The sequence below is a fragment of the Saccopteryx bilineata genome, chromosome 8, assembly GCF_036850765.1.
Source record: "Saccopteryx bilineata isolate mSacBil1 chromosome 8, mSacBil1_pri_phased_curated, whole genome shotgun sequence".
Lineage (NCBI taxonomy): Eukaryota > Metazoa > Chordata > Mammalia > Chiroptera > Emballonuridae > Saccopteryx > Saccopteryx bilineata.
This window is the reverse complement of record NC_089497.1, coordinates 55,270,092-55,288,512: the sequence shown is the minus strand read 5'-3', so window position 1 is coordinate 55,288,512 and position 18,421 is coordinate 55,270,092. Positions and strand designations below refer to the sequence as shown.

General features: G+C 44.7%; 1 protein-coding gene and 1 pseudogene across 3 annotated transcripts in view; both read left to right on the top strand.

The window, feature by feature from the left end:
• Positions 1-18,421, top strand: part of OSBPL11 (oxysterol binding protein like 11) — a 105,525-nt gene that overhangs the window by 6,664 nt on the left and 80,440 nt on the right. The window contains exons 1-2 of one of the 3 annotated variants that reach the window (XM_066240655.1): positions 681-695; positions 3,911-3,967. The exons of 1 other annotated variant lie outside the window; for it this stretch is intronic. The gene's annotated coding sequence lies outside the window, so the exon portion shown is untranslated. Of the gene's footprint in view, positions 1-680; positions 696-3,910; positions 3,968-18,421 lie in introns of those variants that run through there. One more of the 3 variants, XM_066240654.1, reaches the window with a different exon arrangement.
• Positions 3,816-10,976, top strand: LOC136312166 (ADP-ribosylation factor-like protein 2 pseudogene; annotated as a pseudogene).

The following is an 18,421-nucleotide window of genomic DNA, read 5'->3' as shown; positions in this document are numbered from 1 at the left end:
CAACAAGGCTTATTTTGGGAGAACATGAAAATGAATCAGAAAGGGGAATACCTCAGCTGCATTTGCACAATTTATCATGATGATCTTTTTTAAAAAAACCAAAGCTGAGAAAATTTATTAGATTAGCCTTAAATTTTCTTTTTTCCAGGGAAATTGATACTCATATGATATGGTCTTTGCTCACCATTTAAGAGGAAAGTAAATTTCTTAATTCTGGGTTCTTCCTTTTTCATTGTAAATGTTCCAAGTTTATAAAATGTGCGTGTTTTCATTATTTTTGTATTCTACATGTCAGCTTTCAGGAAAAGTTACAGATCTGCAAATCTGCCTGCCACTTGTTTATCAGAGTAGACAGAGGGCAACTAACTACCCAGAGGAGGAACTGAAACGCCAACTTGGGTATATATGATGGGTCTGCTTTTCTTATTTGAGCTCTAGGCTGGCTAACCACCGTTAACAACAGGCAGGTCTTTTCCTCATTAGCAAACAGTTATGTGTTTCAGTAAGTGGATTTAGAATGTGTCTTCCATTCTAAATACTGTTATAAGAAAAAGTACCGACTTACAAATGGGGAAAGGAGATCTGCCTAAATATAACCTAATGTTTACTGTCTTCTAGTTTTTACCACTTTTTTTTTGAGGATGATTTGAAGAAAAAGTCATAAATGTATGCTTTTTTCTCTGTAGAAATTAAAGGTGAGTTGAGTGCATATTTCTGTACCCTAGTTTTTGTTTTTCTTATCTGGAATCTGCAATAGATGCTAGCAAAAAGAGAACACTACTTGTAGACATGTAAATGAAAACTAGAAAACATTGTTCCAAAAATCTATTGAGATTTATAGTATACCAAGCCGTGAGGAACAAGATTTGGTGTATTATGGTAGTCTCTAATTTTTTATTTTTATTTTCTTTAGAGAGAGGGAGGGAGAGGGACAGACAGACAGGAAGAGAGAGAGATGAGAAGCATCAACTCGTAGTTATGGCTCCTTAATTGTTCATTGATTGTTTTCTCATGTGTGCCTTGACAGGGGGTGGGGGGTGTCTAGTAGAGGGTGTGACTCTTTACTCAAGACAGCAAGTGACTTTAGGTTCAAGCCAGCCAGCAACTTTTGGGCTCAAGCCAGTGACCCTGTGCTCAAGCCGGTGACCTCAGGATTTTGAACCTGGGTCCTCTGTGTCCCAGGCTGATGCTCTATTCATGGAACCAGTGCCTCATCGGCTTGTCAGGCATTTTCTTCTTTTTTTTATTTTTTATTTTTTCAAAGCTGGAAACGAGGAGTCAGTCAGACAGACTCCCGCTTGCGCCCGACCGGGATCCACCCGGCATGCCCACCAGGGGACGATGTTTTGCCCCTCTGGGGCGTCGCTCTGTTGCATCCAGAGCCATTCTAGCGCCTGAGGCAGAGGCCACAGAGCCATCCCCAGCGCCCGGGCCATCTTTGCTCCAATGGAGCCTCGGCTGCAGGAGGGGAAGAGAGAGACAGAGAGGAAGGAGAGGGGGAGGGGTGGAGAAGCAGATGGGCGCTTCTCCTGTGTGCCCTGGCCAGGAATCGAACCCGGGATTCCTGCACGCCCAGGCCAATGCTCTACCGCTGAGCCAACCGGCCAGGGCCATTTTCTTCTTTTTTAAGATTTTATTTATTGATTAAATAAAAAACAGAGGAGAGAGAGAGAAATGGGTGGAGGAGAAGGAAGCATTAGCAGCTGCTTCTTGTCTGTGCCTTAACCAGGGAAGCCCCGGCTTTTGAACTGGTGACCTCAGCATTCCAGGTCAATGCTCCATCCACTGCGCCACCACAGGTCAGGTGGTAGTATCTAAATTTTTAATTTCCTTATATATTTGCTTTACCGGCTATTTTTAGTGCCTGAGGCTGATGCGCCTCAATTGAGCTATCCTTAGCACCGGGGGCCATGCTCGAACCTACTGAGCCACTAGCTGTGGGAGGGGAAGAGGGAGAGAAGGGGGAGAAGGAGAGAAGCAGGTGGCCACTTCTCCTGTGTGCCCTGTCAGGGAATTGAACCCAGGACGTCCATATTCCAGGGGGTGGGGGGTGTCTAGTAGAGGGTGTGACTGAGCACACCACCACTGAGCAACCAACCAGGGCCAGGATTTTCTTTTTGGTTTATTATGTGTAACCAAGTATGATTTCCTACTTGGTGTCTCCCTGCACCTGAGTTTGACTGCCTTTGCATTTAGTTCCATTGCTATTCTTGAGGTTTCCTAGAAGGTCCCTGGAGGGCATAAACTGAAGTCTGGTTGCTACTGGCGGCAGCTGGAAACCCATTCAGAGGGCTAGAAGGGAGAGAAGATGAGAAGGAACAAGAAGGAAAATGGGGAAAGAAAAAGGACGTAGCAAAGAGATAGACACAGAAATGGAAGGAGGAAGGAAGGGAAGGGAATGGAATGAAATGAGAATGCGATCTGCAATTTGGGGAGAAATCCAACTGTGTTCTGAGGGAGAGAGGAAGAAACAAGAGTTTATAAAGACTGGCCCTAGCTGGTTGGCTCGGTGGTAGAGCATCAACCTGGCGTGTGGATGGCCCAGGTTCGATTCCCAGTCAGGGCACACAGGAGGAGCGCCCATCTGCTTTTCCCCTTGTCCCCCTCAGTTCTCTCTCTCTTCCCTTCTTGCAGCCATGGCTCAGTTGGTTCGAGCACATTGGGCCAGGGCTCTGAGGATGGTTTATCACTGGAAGGCTTACTTCTGGTATGTCACGTCCAGCACAGAGGGGAAAGTGACCTCCTGAGTGTACAGTAAGAGTGTTTTTGGGCACATTTGAGTAATAAAGAGGCTTTTTGGAAGCAGAGCTAAGTCACATATTTTTCAGATCAAAAGTTCCTTTATAGAGGTGTTCGCAGTTGGTTTTATTTATTTATTTATTTATTTATTTATTTATTTATTTATTTCATTTTTTCTGAAGCTGGAAATGGGGAGAGACCGTCAGACAGACTCCCGCATGCGCCCGACCGGGATCCACCCGGCACGCCCACCAGGGGCGACGCTCTGCCCACCAGGGGGCGATAATCTGCCCATCCTGGGCGTCGCCATGTTGCAACCAGAGCCACTCTAGCGCCTGGGGCAGAGGCCACAGAGCCATCCCCAGCGCCCGGGCCATCTTTGCTCCAATGGAGCCTTGGCTGCGGGAGGGGAAGAGAGAGACAGAGAGGAAAGCGCGGCGGAGGGGTGGAGAAGCAAATGGGCGCTTCTCCTGTGTACCCTGGCCGGGAATCAGTTGGTTTTATTCATTGTAACATCTCTAGACATTGGGCTGTCGTTCCTTTACAATAAATCAGGTCGTCTTTTCAGCATTGTAGGTTCATACATTCCATGATTTAATCTCATGGGTCCTCCGGTAGTAATTTCAAAAGGACACAGTTGTTTTGGGCCGAGGGAGTGGATTTTAGGTTGCATACCCAGGAAGAGCCTTAGGCCAAGGCCGATTAAGACTTCAGGTTTTGCCAATTGAGTTTTGATTACCTGGTGAGTGGATTCTGTAAAACCAGAGGACTAGGGATGATGACCACAATGGAGATGTTGTCAGCCATGTCTTACAGATTGTGTAGTTTGTCCTGTGAAGTGGAGCTCTGTAGGGATTCCCCGGGTTGGAAAGCTCTTCTCTAGGAGTACCGTATTTCCCCACCGTTTTTGGACGCACCATTTTTGGAAAAACTTGGGGTCTAAAAACTGGGTGCGTCTTATACAGTGGTTGTAGTTTTTTTTTTTCCTTACATTTCCTGCTTTTTCACGCTTGTTTTTGTGCTCATTGTTGAAGACAGTGATTCGTCATCAGATACGGATGAGGACAAGCTAATGGATGGGAGTTTTGACAGTGATGAGGAGTTGTATGAATTTTATGATACAACTTGAATTCAATAACTTTATGTAATACTTTTTTTTTTCAAATTTCAGTCCCCAAAATTAAGGTGCATCTTATACATGGGAGCGTCTTATACCTGGGGAAATACGGTATGTATTTAATGACTGCTGAGGCTGTAGCGCTGCTTGCCCAGGAATGCTTCATCCTAGTGAGAAAGTATACAGATCATTCCTAACACTTTGTATCTATCCTTGAGAAGGGGGCGACTGAGTCAAGTCCATTTGTCAGACCTTAAAGGGTCCCAAAGGCAAGGGAAGATGCCCCGTATAGGTATGAATAAGCTTGCCAGGGTTGTCCTTGGGCAGATTTGCCAAAGACATTCCTGTTGTCAGGGTAAATGTTAGCTGTCTTTGGCCCAACTGCAAGCTCAAATTAATGCATAGAGCAGAAGTTGCCTGAGGCACTGGACTGGCTTCTGTGGCTTTATTTAGAGATGATTGTATAGCCTGCTTGACAGTGGCCTATTTCATCCGTTAGGTATGAACTATCAGTAAACCAAACTAGTTCAGCATTTTCAAAAGTGATTTCCTGTGAATCAAATCAGTGAGTTAGTAGTCAGTCTATTAATGTCAGGCAGGTGTGAGGGATTTCGTCTGAGGCAGGAGAGTTGCAGGGTTCAGAGTAGTACAGTGAGCAATAAATCACATTAGATGAAAACAATAAAAGAATTTTGTAGGACAGTAGTCTGTTAGCAGATAGATTCCATGAGGCACAAAAAGAGTTAATGGAGAACCTATTATCTTTTCTGCATGTTGAAATAAATTGGCAGTGGCCACCATAACTATCATATTGAGTCGGAGACCTTTGGCCACCATACCTAATTGTTGGCTATAGTATCCAGTGGGTCCATATTGGTTTCCTGTCATAGGATCAAGACATCTAAGGATGAAAAGAAAAAAGGGCAATTGATAATTAGGACATCTTTCTCAGTGAGCCTATGGATCAGCTAATTGTGGTCAGAGAACCTTGGCTCATGTTTGATTATTGAGTAGAAATTCTCTAGCAAACCCAATGGGCTCCTCTTTGGGATTAGGGAAATCTTTAGTAAAAGGACAGAGCTCAGTTTTAGTCCAAGGGGGTGTAAGAAATAAGGGGTTGTCATCCTGGGCTAGACCACTCAGATGGTTTAACTTTAAATTGGGCAGTAAGAGAATGGGGATTGAATAGAGCCTCAGATTCATTGTTATGAAAATATGTATAATTCATCCGGCAGAGGGGAAAGAGGGGGAGGACAGGCAAGCTGCAGAGGAGCAGAAGGTACAGTTAATGAGACATTTAGAAGTTTCCTTAAGTTTAGTAAGCCTCTGAGACAATTCACTTTGCTTTGGTTAATTTAGAATTTGTGTCTTGGAAGGAAGCAATTTTTGAATCATTTATGTTTGGAGGCTTCAAAATGCCAATTAAAATATGCTTCCTATTCAGGTTGCCTAGTTTTATAGGCTTTTCTCATTTGACTGCAGATAGATGAGCTTGGGGATTTCAAAGGAGCCCCAGGTTGGCCAGTTTAATTGTAAATCATCCTGGGCAATTGTGGTCCAGTGAGATAGAAAGTTCTAGGCTGAGGTCCCCTAATTTCTGTACACAAATCACCTGGATGGAATTACAGAAGGTGGCTGTTTAGCAACTGTTCCTTTAGAAAGTCAACTTCTCATTTTTCAAAAATATACTAGACAGAAGTTTTTTAAGTCTTATAGTCAGTATGCTGGCAACAGGGCCATACCAAGTAGAGCCAGAACCTCAGCCAAAGTGGGAGGTTCAAGTCCAGAAGGACTTAACCACAACAACCCAGGCAATAGAATGCAGTGAGTTTGTAGGTGCCTTACTTAGGCACGGGAGAAGGAAGCAATCACTCTGGATCCCGTTTCTCTGATCTATGTAATGTCAGTCAGTTTTGATCAAGAGCTGCAAGGCAAACAAAAGCTTTATATGGGCCCGGGCCTGTTGGCTCAGCAGTAGAGCATTGGCCCGGTGTGCGGAAGTCCTGGAAGTCCTGGGTTTGATTCCTGGCCAGGGCACACAGGAGAAGCACCCATCTGCTTCTCCACTCTTCCCCCTCTCCTTTCTCTCTCTCTCTCTCTTCCCCTCCCGCAGCCAAGGCTCCATGGGAGCCAAGTTGGCCCGGGCAATGAGGATGGCTCCATGGCCTCCGCCTCAGGCGCAAGAATAGCTCAGATTGCAGTGGAGCAACTCCCCAGATGGGCAGAGCATCTCCCCCTGGTGGTCATGCCGGGTGGATCCTGGTCCCATGCATGGGGGAGTCTGTCTGCCTGCCTCCCCCCACCCCCTTCTCACTTCAGAATAATACGAAACAAAAAAACCCCCTTTATATGGGGGTCATTTTTAGGAATTGCAATCCTGGAGACAGGTTGGAATAGAAACTCCAGCTGTGTTCTGAGGGGGAAAAAGGGACAGAGTTTGTAAAAATAGAAAAAGGGGGCTTCCAAAGAGATTATACCCAAGTTGTTTTGACAGAACTATGATTGATGCTGGCAAGTGGACTTATGCTATACACCAGCCATCCCCAAACTATGGCCCGCGGGCCGCATGCGGCCCCTGAGGCCATTTATCCGCCCCCCGCCACACTTCTAGAAGGGGCACCTCTTTCACTGGTGGTCAGTGAGAAGAGCACTGTATGTGGCAGCCCTCCAACGATCTGAGGGACAGTGAACTGGCTCCTTGTGTAAAAAGTTTGGGGACCCCTGCTATACACGATTGATTGCTTATATCTATTGCTAGGTGAAAAATTAATTTTTTTAATAGAGAGTTCAGTGATACAGACCTTGTACTAAGAACTGTATCAGGATGAAGCTGTTTGGTGTAGCCCAGTTCAGAGTTTAGTTTCACATGAAGGGGGATGCGTTAGTTTAGCTTCCCAGAGGCTCCCATTGCTATCTTGACAATATGAACTGCATTTTGCTGTTTTTCTTTCACAGCTATTACAGAGAAAAAATAAATGTTCCTCTGAGTATATTATGGAACTAAGTGTGGTGTATAGCGAGAGAGAAGTACGAACAAAATAGAATGAAAGCATAGATATTCAGATTGAGAGGTGGCAGTGGGATTTTTAGTATCCTGCTGTTAGCCTGGTTTCTGGTGCCTTGGTCTTATTGAAATGGCTACAATGAACTTCTGGAAGTATATGGAGGGTGAATAAATAGTACTGTGGGAACAAGATGTACTAGAAAAAAAAATGTTCTATTCTAAAAAATTATAAATGCGTTGCTCTTATTTACAAACATTTTTGAAATAATTTTTTTTTAATTTTTATTTATTATTTTTTTTACAGGGACAGAGAGAGAGTCAGAGAGAGAGAGAGAGAGAGAGATAGGGACAGACAGACAGGAACGGAGAGAGTTGAGAAGCATCAATCATCAGTTTTTCGTTGGGACTCCTTAGTTGTTCATTGACTGCTTTCTCATATGTGCCTTGACCAAGGGCCTTCAGTAGACCGAGTAACCCCTTGCTCGAGCCAGCGACCTTGGGTCCAAGCTGGTGAGCTTTTTTTGGCTCAAGCCAGATGAGCCCGCGCTCAAGCTGGCAACCTTGGGGTCTCGAACCTGGGTCCTTCCACATCCCAGTCCGACACTCTATTCACTGCGCCACCACCTGGTCAGGCTGAAATAATTTTCTTATTGAGAAAAGCGTTTAGAATTTTGAGTGATGAGTGATGTACCATCATTGTAGCTTGAAAGGGTCATTTGATACATGAGAAAATTGCGTCCCAGATTAGGTGATTTAGCCAAGGTCACTCATGGCATTAGTCAGTGGGAAAGTCAGAATTAGATCCACTATCCCTTTTGGGTGCTCATTCCTCAGCCTAACGCTATCTCACACTTAACTCTAGAAACTTAACTTTGAACATAAGGTGTACTAAAAAGTCTACTAGTAATGTCTGAAAGTCCTGGCTAGAGGTAAAAGCTATTTTTGTTGGTAAACCCTGCTGTCATTGGCTAGTTTGAGGAAACTGGTCCTTTTCTTTACATTGAAGCGTGGGAGTTAAATTGTACAGCCTATTTGGAGGGCAGGTGGGCAACATCTATGAAAACTAAAAATGCAGGCCCTGGCCGGTTGGCTCAGTGGTAGAGCATCGGCCTGGTGTGCAGGAGTCCCGGGTTCGATTCCCGGCCAGGGCACACAGAAGCACCCATCTGTTTCTCTACTTCTCTCCCTCTCCTTCCTCTCTGTCTCTCTCTTCCCCTCCCGCAGCCAAGGCTCCATTGGAGCAAAGTTGGCCCGGGCGCTGAGGATGGCTCTATGGCCTCTGCCTCAGGCGCTAGAATGGCTCTGGTTGCAACAGAGCAATGCCCCAGATGGGCAGAGCATCACCCCCTGGTGGACATGCTGGGTGTATCCCGGTTGGGCGCATGCGGGAGTCTGTCTGACTGCCTCCCCGTTTCTATCTTCAGAAAAATACAAAAAAAAAAAAAAGCATATACGTTTTACTTAGCAGTTGTACTTTTAGAAAATACATTGCCCTGGCTGGTTGGCTCAGCGGTAGAGCGTCGGCCTAGCGTGCGGAGGACCCGGGTTCGATTCCTGGCCAGGGCACACAGGAGAAGCGCCCATTTGCTTCTCCACCCCTCTGCCGCTCCTTCCTCTCTGTCTCTCTCTTCCCCTCCCACAGCCAAGGCTCCATTGGAGCAAAGATGGCCCGGGCGCTGGGGATGGCTCTGTGGTCTCTGCCTCAGGCGCTAGAGTGGCTCTGGTCGCAACATGGCGACGCCCAGGATGGGCAGAGCATCCCCCCTGGTGGGCAGAGCGTTGCCCCCTGGTGGGCGTGCCAGGTGGATCCCAGTCGGGCGCATGCGGGAGTCTGTCTGACTGTCTCTCCCTGTTTCCAGCTTCAGAAAAATGCAAAAAAAAAAAAAAAAAAAAGAAAATACACAAAGATATGTACAACTTGGTTTGTTGCAGTAGTATTATTTGTAGTAATAAAAGCTTGGAAACAAATGTCTGTTAGTAGGTGTTCTTGTTAAATACACGATAATATTGCTATTCAAGGGATTACTGTGCAGATGTTAAGAGTGAGTTAGATCCCTATGTGTTGAAATGAAATCATCCTTAAGAAAACTATAATAAAAAAGCAAGGTGTTGAACAGTGTGTAATTACAACCATTTGTTTAAAAAAATAAGAGTGTGTGTGCTTGTAGGCACATAGAATATCTCTGAAGAGATACATAAGAAGTTGAGGGAAGTTCTTGTCTCTGAAGAGGGGAACTGGTGGCTGGAAGACAGAGTTGGATAATAACAGACTTTTCACTGGAATATGCATGTATTGTAATTCTTGTTGGGAGCAATTCTTCATGGGCATCTCATGTTTCTGCAAGTCTTGTAATTAGTGGTACCAAATGCCCTTTGTTCTGTACTGTTTTTTTCAAAAATATTTATATAGCAAATAGTTTTGGAAGATAGAAATGGTATATTTCTCCTGAGCAAAAGTCATGTTTATTTACTGTCTGAAATAATAATATCTTCTTGACTTAGAGGTCAGGCAGACTTGCTGTCCATTAAAAGATTTGGCTTCCGCCTGACCAGGCGATGGCACAGTGGATAGAGCGTCGGACTGGGATGCAGAAGACCCAGGTTCGAGACCCCGAGGTCGCCAGCTTGAACGCGGGCTCATCTGGTTTGAGCAAAAGCTCACCAGCTTGAGCCCAACGTCGCTGGCTCCAGCAAGGGGTTTCTCGGTCTGCTGAAGGCCCGCGGTCAAGGCACGTATGGGAGAGCAATCAATGAACAATTAAGGTGTCGCAATGCGCAACGAAAAACTAATGATCGATGCCTCTCATCTCTCCGTTCCTGTCTGTCTGTCCCTGTCTATCCCTCTCTCTGTAAAAAAAAAAAAAAAAAAAAAAAAGATTTGGCTTCCCTACCCTAAAGATTCCTTATCTGTACTACAACCCACCACATGTGCAGGCATCCCCTGCCCTTGTGTTTCCTCATGTGATTGGGGCTGATAATCTGTCTACTGCTATTACTGTGACTGCTGATGTCTTTGTCTCTGACTCAGGAGTCTTATGTCTTCTGCCAACATTCATGAAACTATGGCAGGTTAATTGGTTAACTTGCAAGTAGGCAATATCTCAGACCCTTCATAGTTCTTGACAATACCTACTGGAAAAAATACAATAACAATTATTATTATACAATAATAATAATAGTTATTATTATTTTTATTAAGTGAGAACCAGGGAAGCAGACAGACTCCCACATGCACCCTGACCAGGATCCACCTGGCAAGCTACCTACTGGGTGATGCTCTGCTCATCTGGGGCCATTGCTCTGTTGTTCAGGAACCAAGCTATTTTAGTGCCTGAAGCAAGGCCAGGGCCAACTTGGTCGAACCATTTGAGCCATGGCTGCAGGAGGGGGAGAGATAGAGAGTGAAAGAGAGAAGGGGGAAGGGTGGAGTAGCAGATGGTTGCTTCTCCTGTGTGCCTTGACTGGGAATCGAACCTGGGACTTCTGCACACTGGTCTGATGCTCTACTACTGAGCCAACCGGCCAGGGCCTACAAAAATTATTTGAAGTGAAGGAAAAAAATGAAGCAAAAAGCAGGATCTGCAACTGCTTATGCTCAGCCTGGACAATGAGGTTGTCATCCTCAAGAAGTTTAGTGGGGAAGAAGCTGACACCATCTCTCCAATGGTGGGCTTCAACATCAAGACCCTGGAGCACCAGGGAATCAAGCTGAACATCTAGGGTGTGGCTGGCCAGGAGTCCCTACGCTCCAATTGGTGGAGCTACTTTGAGAGCACTTTAAACCTCAGCTGGGGGGTAGGCAGCATCGACCATCAGCACATGCAGGGCTGCCAGCAGGAACTCCAGAGCCTGTTGGTGGAGGGGCGTCTGGCAGGAGCTACCCTTCTCATCTTTGCCAACAAGCAGGACCTGCCTAGAGCACTGTTCTCTTAACACGACTCGTGAGGCCACTGATGTGTCCAGGGCTGCAGTGCTGTCACCAGGGAGAACTTGCTGCCTGGCAGTGATTACTCCTTATATTTGCAGCTGCTTTGTTGCCGACTGAGATATACCAGATGCCCCTACCTCACAGCCGTTCCCCTCCCCCTCAGTGCCCTCACCAAACACCATCCATAGAGGAATGGACATCAGTCAGCTCAACTAACACTCCTGTCCCCATCTATAACGTGCTGCTGCCGCTGCCTGTTGCTGTTCCAGGGCCAGCTGGCTCCTGCCCAGGCTGTCACCCTGGCTCCTGACCTGGCCCACCTGCAGCTGCCATATCAAGAGGCGAGGGCTAGAGCTGGGAGGGGGCTGCCTCTGTTGCTTTCGAGGCTGTGGGCCTCCTTCTTTGCTCAGCTATGAGAATAGTTGTTCCTTGCCCTGTGGAAAAGAACAAAGAAGGAGAAGTGGAAGTCTCAGGGCTTTTTAGGTTCCATCATTCTGACTTGAAAATTTCAGGCTAAGAAAATAAGACATCTAGAAAATTGATTTAGACATGAGTCCTGCCTGACCAGGCGGTGGCGTAGTGAATAGAGCATTGGCCCAAAATGCTGAGGTCACTGGCTTGAGTGTGAGATCATAGACATGACCCCCTGGTCGCTGGCTTGAGCAGGGGGTCACTGGCTAAACTGGAGCCCCCCGGTCAAGGCACATATGAGAAAGCAATCAGTGAACAACTAAGGTGCCGCAACTATGAGTTGATGCTTGTCTCTCTTCCTTCCTGTCTGTCTGTCTCTTTCTTGCTAAAAAAGAAAAAAGAAAACGAGTCCTTTGCCTGCAGAGGAATTGACTTGTTGGAGTGGGAGAAAACAAATACTTGTTGAGTATTTATCATGTTCAAGTGTGTATGGATTGAAGTATGTTATCTCTCTTTTTCCTTGTAAATTTGCAATATAGACGTTCTTATCCCCATTTACAGGTGAGGAAATGTAGGACCAGCTGTGTTACTTGCCTAAGGTCACTGGAATTCAAACCTGTATATGTCTGGTGTTAAGCCCACACTCTTTCCATGATAATAAACAGCGTCCTAACTTTCTGAAGGTATTAGAAGTGAAATTCTACTTTTCTATGTGGAAGTTTCTTCTGTCCCATCTTCACTGAAGCTCTGTTTGTCAGATAGCCAGTTATTTTTGTGAGTGATTTCCCAAAGTTAGTTATCTGTGACAATCAGATTATGAATAGGATTTTTTTTCTTTTTCTGTTATGTGTAGGCAAAGATTAAATATATAGCTGTGCTTGTCAAATTTTTTGTGTGAAATATCTCTAACTGTAAAATAGTAGGTACCCTCAGAGGGTCTTGTTTGTAATTTTTTATAAAGATTTTATATATTCATTTTAGAGAGGGGAAAGAGAGAGAGAGAGAGAGAGAGAAGGGGGGGGAGAGCAGGAAGCATCAACTCCCATATGTGCCTTGACCGGTCAAGCCCCGGTTTTGAACTGGCAGCCTCAGCATTCCAGGTCAACGCTCTGTCTACTGCGCCGCCACAGGTCAGGCCCTCATGAGGCTCTCATATTCTGTTCTGTAAAACATCTGTTATTGGGTTTTCCAGAGGTCAATGAATAATATTTTGAGTTCAGAACCAGTTGAAAGATGGGACATAGTGATCAGACAGGATAGTGTCTGCGCACTGCTCTGTTGCTTGGCAACTGAGCTACTTTAGTGCCTGAGTGAAGTCATGGAGCCTTCCTCAGCACCCAGGGCCAGTTTCACTAGAACCATTTGAGCCATGGCTGAGGGAGGGGAAGAGAGAGATTGAAGAATGGAGAAGCAGGTGATTGTTTCTTCTGAGTGCCCTGACCAAGAATTGAACCCAGGACTTCCACATGCTGGTCCGACACTCTACTGCTGAGCCAATTGGCCAGGGCCAAAATTTTGTAACCTGTAGTTATAATAATCTTAGTAAGCAGTTCCCCATATTGTTAGAAACTCATACACCTTTTAATTGGTGAATATTGTTCTGGGGTATTTAAAAATTATTCTCCTAGTGCCATTTATTTAGCTTGTTTTTCTTCTTTTCCTCTTCATTTATTTCCTCTTTTTCCTCATTTTTTATATTTTACTATTATAAATAGTGCTACAGTGGACATGGTTGCCTATTATCTTTGTCTACATTTTTTTTTTTTTTTTGTATTTTTCTGAAGCTGGAAACGGGGAGAGACAGACAGACTCCTGCGTGTGCCCGACCGGGATCCACCCGGCACACCCACCAGGGGGCGACGCTCTGCCCACCAGGGGGCGATGCTCTGCCCCTCTGGGGCATTGCTCTGTTGCGACCAGAGCCACTCCAGCGCCTGGGGCAGAGGCCAAGGAGCCATCCCCAGCGCCCAGGCCATCTTTGCTCCAATGGAGCCTCGCTGTGGGAGGGGAAGAGAGAGACAGAGAGGAAGGAAAGGGGGAGGGGTGGAGAAGCAGATGGGCGCTTCTCCTATGTGCCCTGACCGGGAATCGAACCCGGGACTTCTGTACGCCAGGCCGACGCTTTACCACTGTGTCTACATTTTTAATCATTTGTCTTAGCCTAGGCACCTAAAAGTGTTTTGGGGTGTTTTTTTTTGTATTTTTCTGAAGTTGGAAATGGGAAGGCAGTCAAACAGACTCCCGCATGCGCCTGACGGGATCCACCGGCATGCCTACCAGGGGGCAATGCTCTGCCCATCTGGGGCGTCGCTCTGTTGCAACCAGAGCCACTCTAGCGCCTGAGGCAGAGGCCACAGAGCCATCCTCAGCGCCTGGGCCAACTTTGCTTCAATGGAGCCTTGGCTGCGGGAAGGGAAGAGAGAGATAGAGAGGAAGGAGAGGGGATGCCTCTCCTCTGTGCCCTGGCTGGGAATCGAACCCGGGACTCCTGCACACCAGGCCGACTCTCTACCACTGAGCCAACCGGCCAGGCCTAAAAGTGCTTTTAAGGCTCTAAGCAGGAGGTTGGATCTCTCCTTGACTACACTTTTTGATATAGGTTAAGACACAGTTGAATTTAGAATTTGTTTTGTCTGATTTGAATATATGGGCTTTGAATTGAATGGGTTTTGTTTTTGCAGACTACTCAGCATTGTCTTGTGGTTTTACCTTCCAGTTGTTTGATTCATTCAACAGAGATTTATTGAACACTTGCTCTATTCTAGGCCATGCACGGAGTGCTGTAATAGGAGGAGCGGAAGCAGACACTACTCTGTAGAATATCTTTGCAGCCGGAGGTACATGTGCTGCAGTCACTGACATCTGTTGTTCCTTTCCTTCGCTGAGCAGGCTGTTCCCTCCCTTCATCATTCTATTTATGTTATTGAGGAAATGAACCAAAACTAGGCCTTTTTGGAGGACAGTTTTTGCCTAATAGAAAGTAGGAATTTTGATGGGGCTTGACGGGCGCCTCCTTTATACCTACTACAGCTTACATAAGTTCCTGCCTACAGTTAAAATACCTTGAGCAGTGTCTAAGACTAATTCCTCTGCCAGCACTGTGGAGCCCACCTGTCTCCTATTTCCCTGCTATCTTTCTCCTGAGTCTTGAGCCTTTCTCTCTTGACGATCTACTTTCTGTTAGGCACTTATAACTACTCTCTTTAAGCACATTCTCTTAACCACTCTTATTTCTCCCAGTCTCTTTTCAGTTACTGCCATCTGGCTCTGCCTCCATCATTCTATTTCTTGGTTCTTAAACCGAATAGAAACTTGTCAGTCTTTATCTTTACCCTGCTATAGCATTGATCATTCTTTTTTTTTTTTTTTAATTATTATTACATAGACAGAGAGAGGGATAGATAGGGACAGACAGGCAGGAACGGAGAGAGATGAGAAGCATCAATCATCAGTTTTTTGATGCGACACCTTAGTTGTTCATTGATTGCTTTCTCATATGTGCCTTGACTGTGGGCCTTCAGCAGACCAAGTAACCCCTTGCTCAAGCCAGCGACCTTGGGTTCAAGCTGGTGAGCTTTGCTCAAACCAGATGAGCCCGCGCTCAAGCTGGCGACCTCGGGGTCTCAAACCTGGGTCCTCCGCATCCCAGTCCAATGCTCCATCCACTGCACCACTGCCTGGTGAGGCGTATTGAGCATTCTTGACCACAACTTGAAATGCCCCTGGTTTCTTCCTACTACTCAGCTACTACTTGTCTCCTATTTGCACTCCTCTTTCCTTTAAGACTTCTCTTTAGGGTTCTCTCTTTGACTCCTTCCCATCTTTTGTCATTTTCTAATACTTCCTGTGTCATTTTATTTACTCTCATGGCTTCAAATACCAGTTCATATCTATCTATTGATTACCACTGAATCTGTGTCCAACCCAAGCCATGCTACAGTGAGTGTCTTCCTATGTACGTCCCACAGGTCCCTTAAGTTCAGCGTGTTATATTGGAACACATCCAAAACCTCCTTTATGGTCTCAGTTTCTCTGAAGCATTAGTATCGACACAGTTGTTCTCTCTGGAAAAGTGGGTGTTGTCCTTGCTCCTCTCCCACTCTACTCTGACTTTTGTTCTCTTTCTTACTTCGCATCAGTCAAGACCAGTCATTTCAACCCAAATCACTATTAAATCCTACGTCTTTGGTTAGTGAACCCTGTGTCTTTAATGGAATTCCTTTCATTTGTATGACAGCTAAAAACACAATCTCAGCCCTTGCTGATTGGCTCGGCAGTAGAACATCCGCCCAGTGTATAGAAGTCCTGCATTCGATTCCCAGTTAGGGCACACAGGAAAAGTGACCATCTGCTTCTCCACCCCTCCACCTTCTCTCTCTCTCTCTTTTTCTCCCTCTTCCCCACCCGCAGCCATGGCTTGAATGGTTCAAGCAAAGTTGGTTCCGGGTTCTAAGGATGGCTCCATGGCTTCACCTCAGGTGCTAAAATAGCTCAGTTGCTGAGCAACGGAGCAGTCGACCCAGATAGGCAGAGCATCTCAGAATAGGGGGCTTGCTGAGTGGATTCCAGTTGGGGTGCATGTAGGAGTCTGTCTCTCTGCATTCCTGCCTCTCACTTAATAAAAACAAACAAACAAACAAAAAACAAACACAGTCCAGTGTGTCTTTTCCAGTAGGAGCCCTTTTCATTGTCTTTTTCTTCGGGTGCTAGAGTTCTCCTATATTAGATTATGGATTGAGGATGGAGACGAATTAGCTTTTTTATTTTCTCACCCCTTTTCAATGGATTTTCAGAATGCTTTGCATTTAGAAGGTACTGAGTAATTGTGTTGAACTGAAATGAACGGATTTGAAACTATTCAAAAATAGGGTAAAGATGTGTGTGTGTGTGTGTGTGTGTGTAATAGAATACCACTTAGCCATAAAAAAGAATGAAATCTAGCTGTTTGTGACAACATAGATGGACCTTGAGGGTATAATGCAAGTGGAATAAGTGAGGAGGAGAAAGACAACTACCATATGATTTCACTCATATGTGGAATCTAAAAACAAACATAGAGACAGAGAGTAGATTGGTGATTCCCAGATGGGAAGGAGGTTGGGGTGTGTAACATGGGTGAATGGTGTCAATTGTATGGTGATAGATGGTCACGAGACTTTTCAAGGTGATCACTTTATGGTAGATAACAGATTCAAATTCTAATGTGGTATACTTGAGAATTGTTTAAAAATAGCTTAATTTTAAAAGCTATATATCTTGCCTGACCAGGCAGTGGCACAGTGGATAGAATGTCAGCCTGGGACACTGAGGACCCAGGTTCAAAACCCAGAAGTCACTGGCTTGAGCGCGGGCTTATCCACCTTGAGCATGGGCTCACCAGCTTGAGCATGTGGTTGCTGACTTGAACATGGGATCATAAACATGATCCCATGGTCGCTGGCTTAAGCCCAAAGGTTCCTGGTTTGAGCAAGAGGTCAGCAGCTTAGCTGGAGCCCCCCGCTCAAGGCACATGTGAGAGAGCAATCAATGAACAACTAAGGTGCTGCAACTATAAGTTGATGCTTCTCATCTCTCTCCCTTCCTGACTGTCCCTGTCTGTCCCTCTCTCTCTGTCTCTCGCTAACAAAAAAAATAAAATAGAAGAAAAAAGTTACATACCTTCCTTAATTTGGATAATTAAAGGTAATTAAGAAATAAATGTATTATAATAATGGAGATTTAGGAATTGAAGCACTCATTATTAAGACATATAGGAGATGAGCCTCAAACTAAATATAATTATGCCACTTGGCGTAGTTCAGTTATTCAACTATTTTTATAGACTGTCAGCTTCTAGAGCCTATCCTAATTGTATGTTAACATGTTTAAAAGATCAGAATATACCCAATTTGTTGAGTGGTAGAGTTGCTGAAGGACTAAAGAAGAAATTAACTTTTTCATTGCTTATTTTTTAGCATATTAGTCTTTTGGATCATCATCTCTCTACTTCATAGAACACAAAATAGGATTATGATATAATCAGATATGGGGTGTGTTTCCACTTTAACAATTAGATTTTATTCATATTTACAGTTATTTTAAACCTACTATAAAAAAATCACGCACTTTAAATGGGAGAAAAGCATGAAGCTTAAGAGTATTACATGATCACTCAATTATACAGCCATAGAGAGAAGAAAGGAGAGTGTGAACAAATGGTATTTGCCCACAAAGCTCTTTATGCTAGCCACCAGATGGCACAGTCGTTCCACGTCAGCTGGTGGCACTGACTATAGCAGACAGGAAGGATGAGAGAGGAAGGACTGTGCAACCCGCTTTTCTAAAGAATAGGGTGTTCTTAAGTTGTTCTTGTAACCTCAGGTATTTGTTTTATATAGCAAAAGCAGCCCAGTAGTTTATAATTGCATGTTCAAATCTCTGATTCTTTTGAGGCTGGCTTTATGCTGCTATCAAATAAACCATGTCAGTATCTCTCTCCTAATTAAGCCCGAAGCCTGGGAAAGATGTAAGAGCCAACAACAGAAGTATCTCTCTGCTTTTTCAAGTACCAATGACCCACGAGAAATGGCTTTGCTGTGACCTGGGGCTGGGAAGAGAGGAACTCTAGTAAAAACTAAAGGGCTTGCATTTTTAGAGAAGAATCATTTCCTCTATATCCACATCCTTAGAAAATAATGAAATGAGAATTAAACTGTTCCTGTCAGTTTTAACATGATAGAATAGAAATATAATGATCACAATGGTAATCAACCTGGTCCCTGACGCCCACTAGTGGGCATTCCAGCTTCCTTGGTGGGCGGTAGCAGAGCAACCAAAGTATAAATAAAAAGATAGATTTAAGTATAGTAAGTTGTTTTATAAAGATTTATTCTGCCAAACTTAGCGAAAATCCGACACAAAGTACTTGGTAAGTAATTATTATTATATGCTTTAACTTGCTGTAACTCTGCTTTATAAATTTTATAAAGTAAAGTTATTTCCCTACTTTATAAATCACCATTACTGTGGAACTGGTGGGCGGTTAGAAAATTTTACTACTACCAGAGATACAAAAGTGGGTGGTAGATATAAAAAGGTTGACTACCCCTGAGTTATCAGAACATCAGGTTGGCATTTTAGAATTTGACTACCTTTGCTTCTTTAGATTAGTGAACTTTATGAAACCGAAAGGACTTGAGCAGTTTCATTTAACATTAATAACTAGCGTTGCCTGCTAACCTTG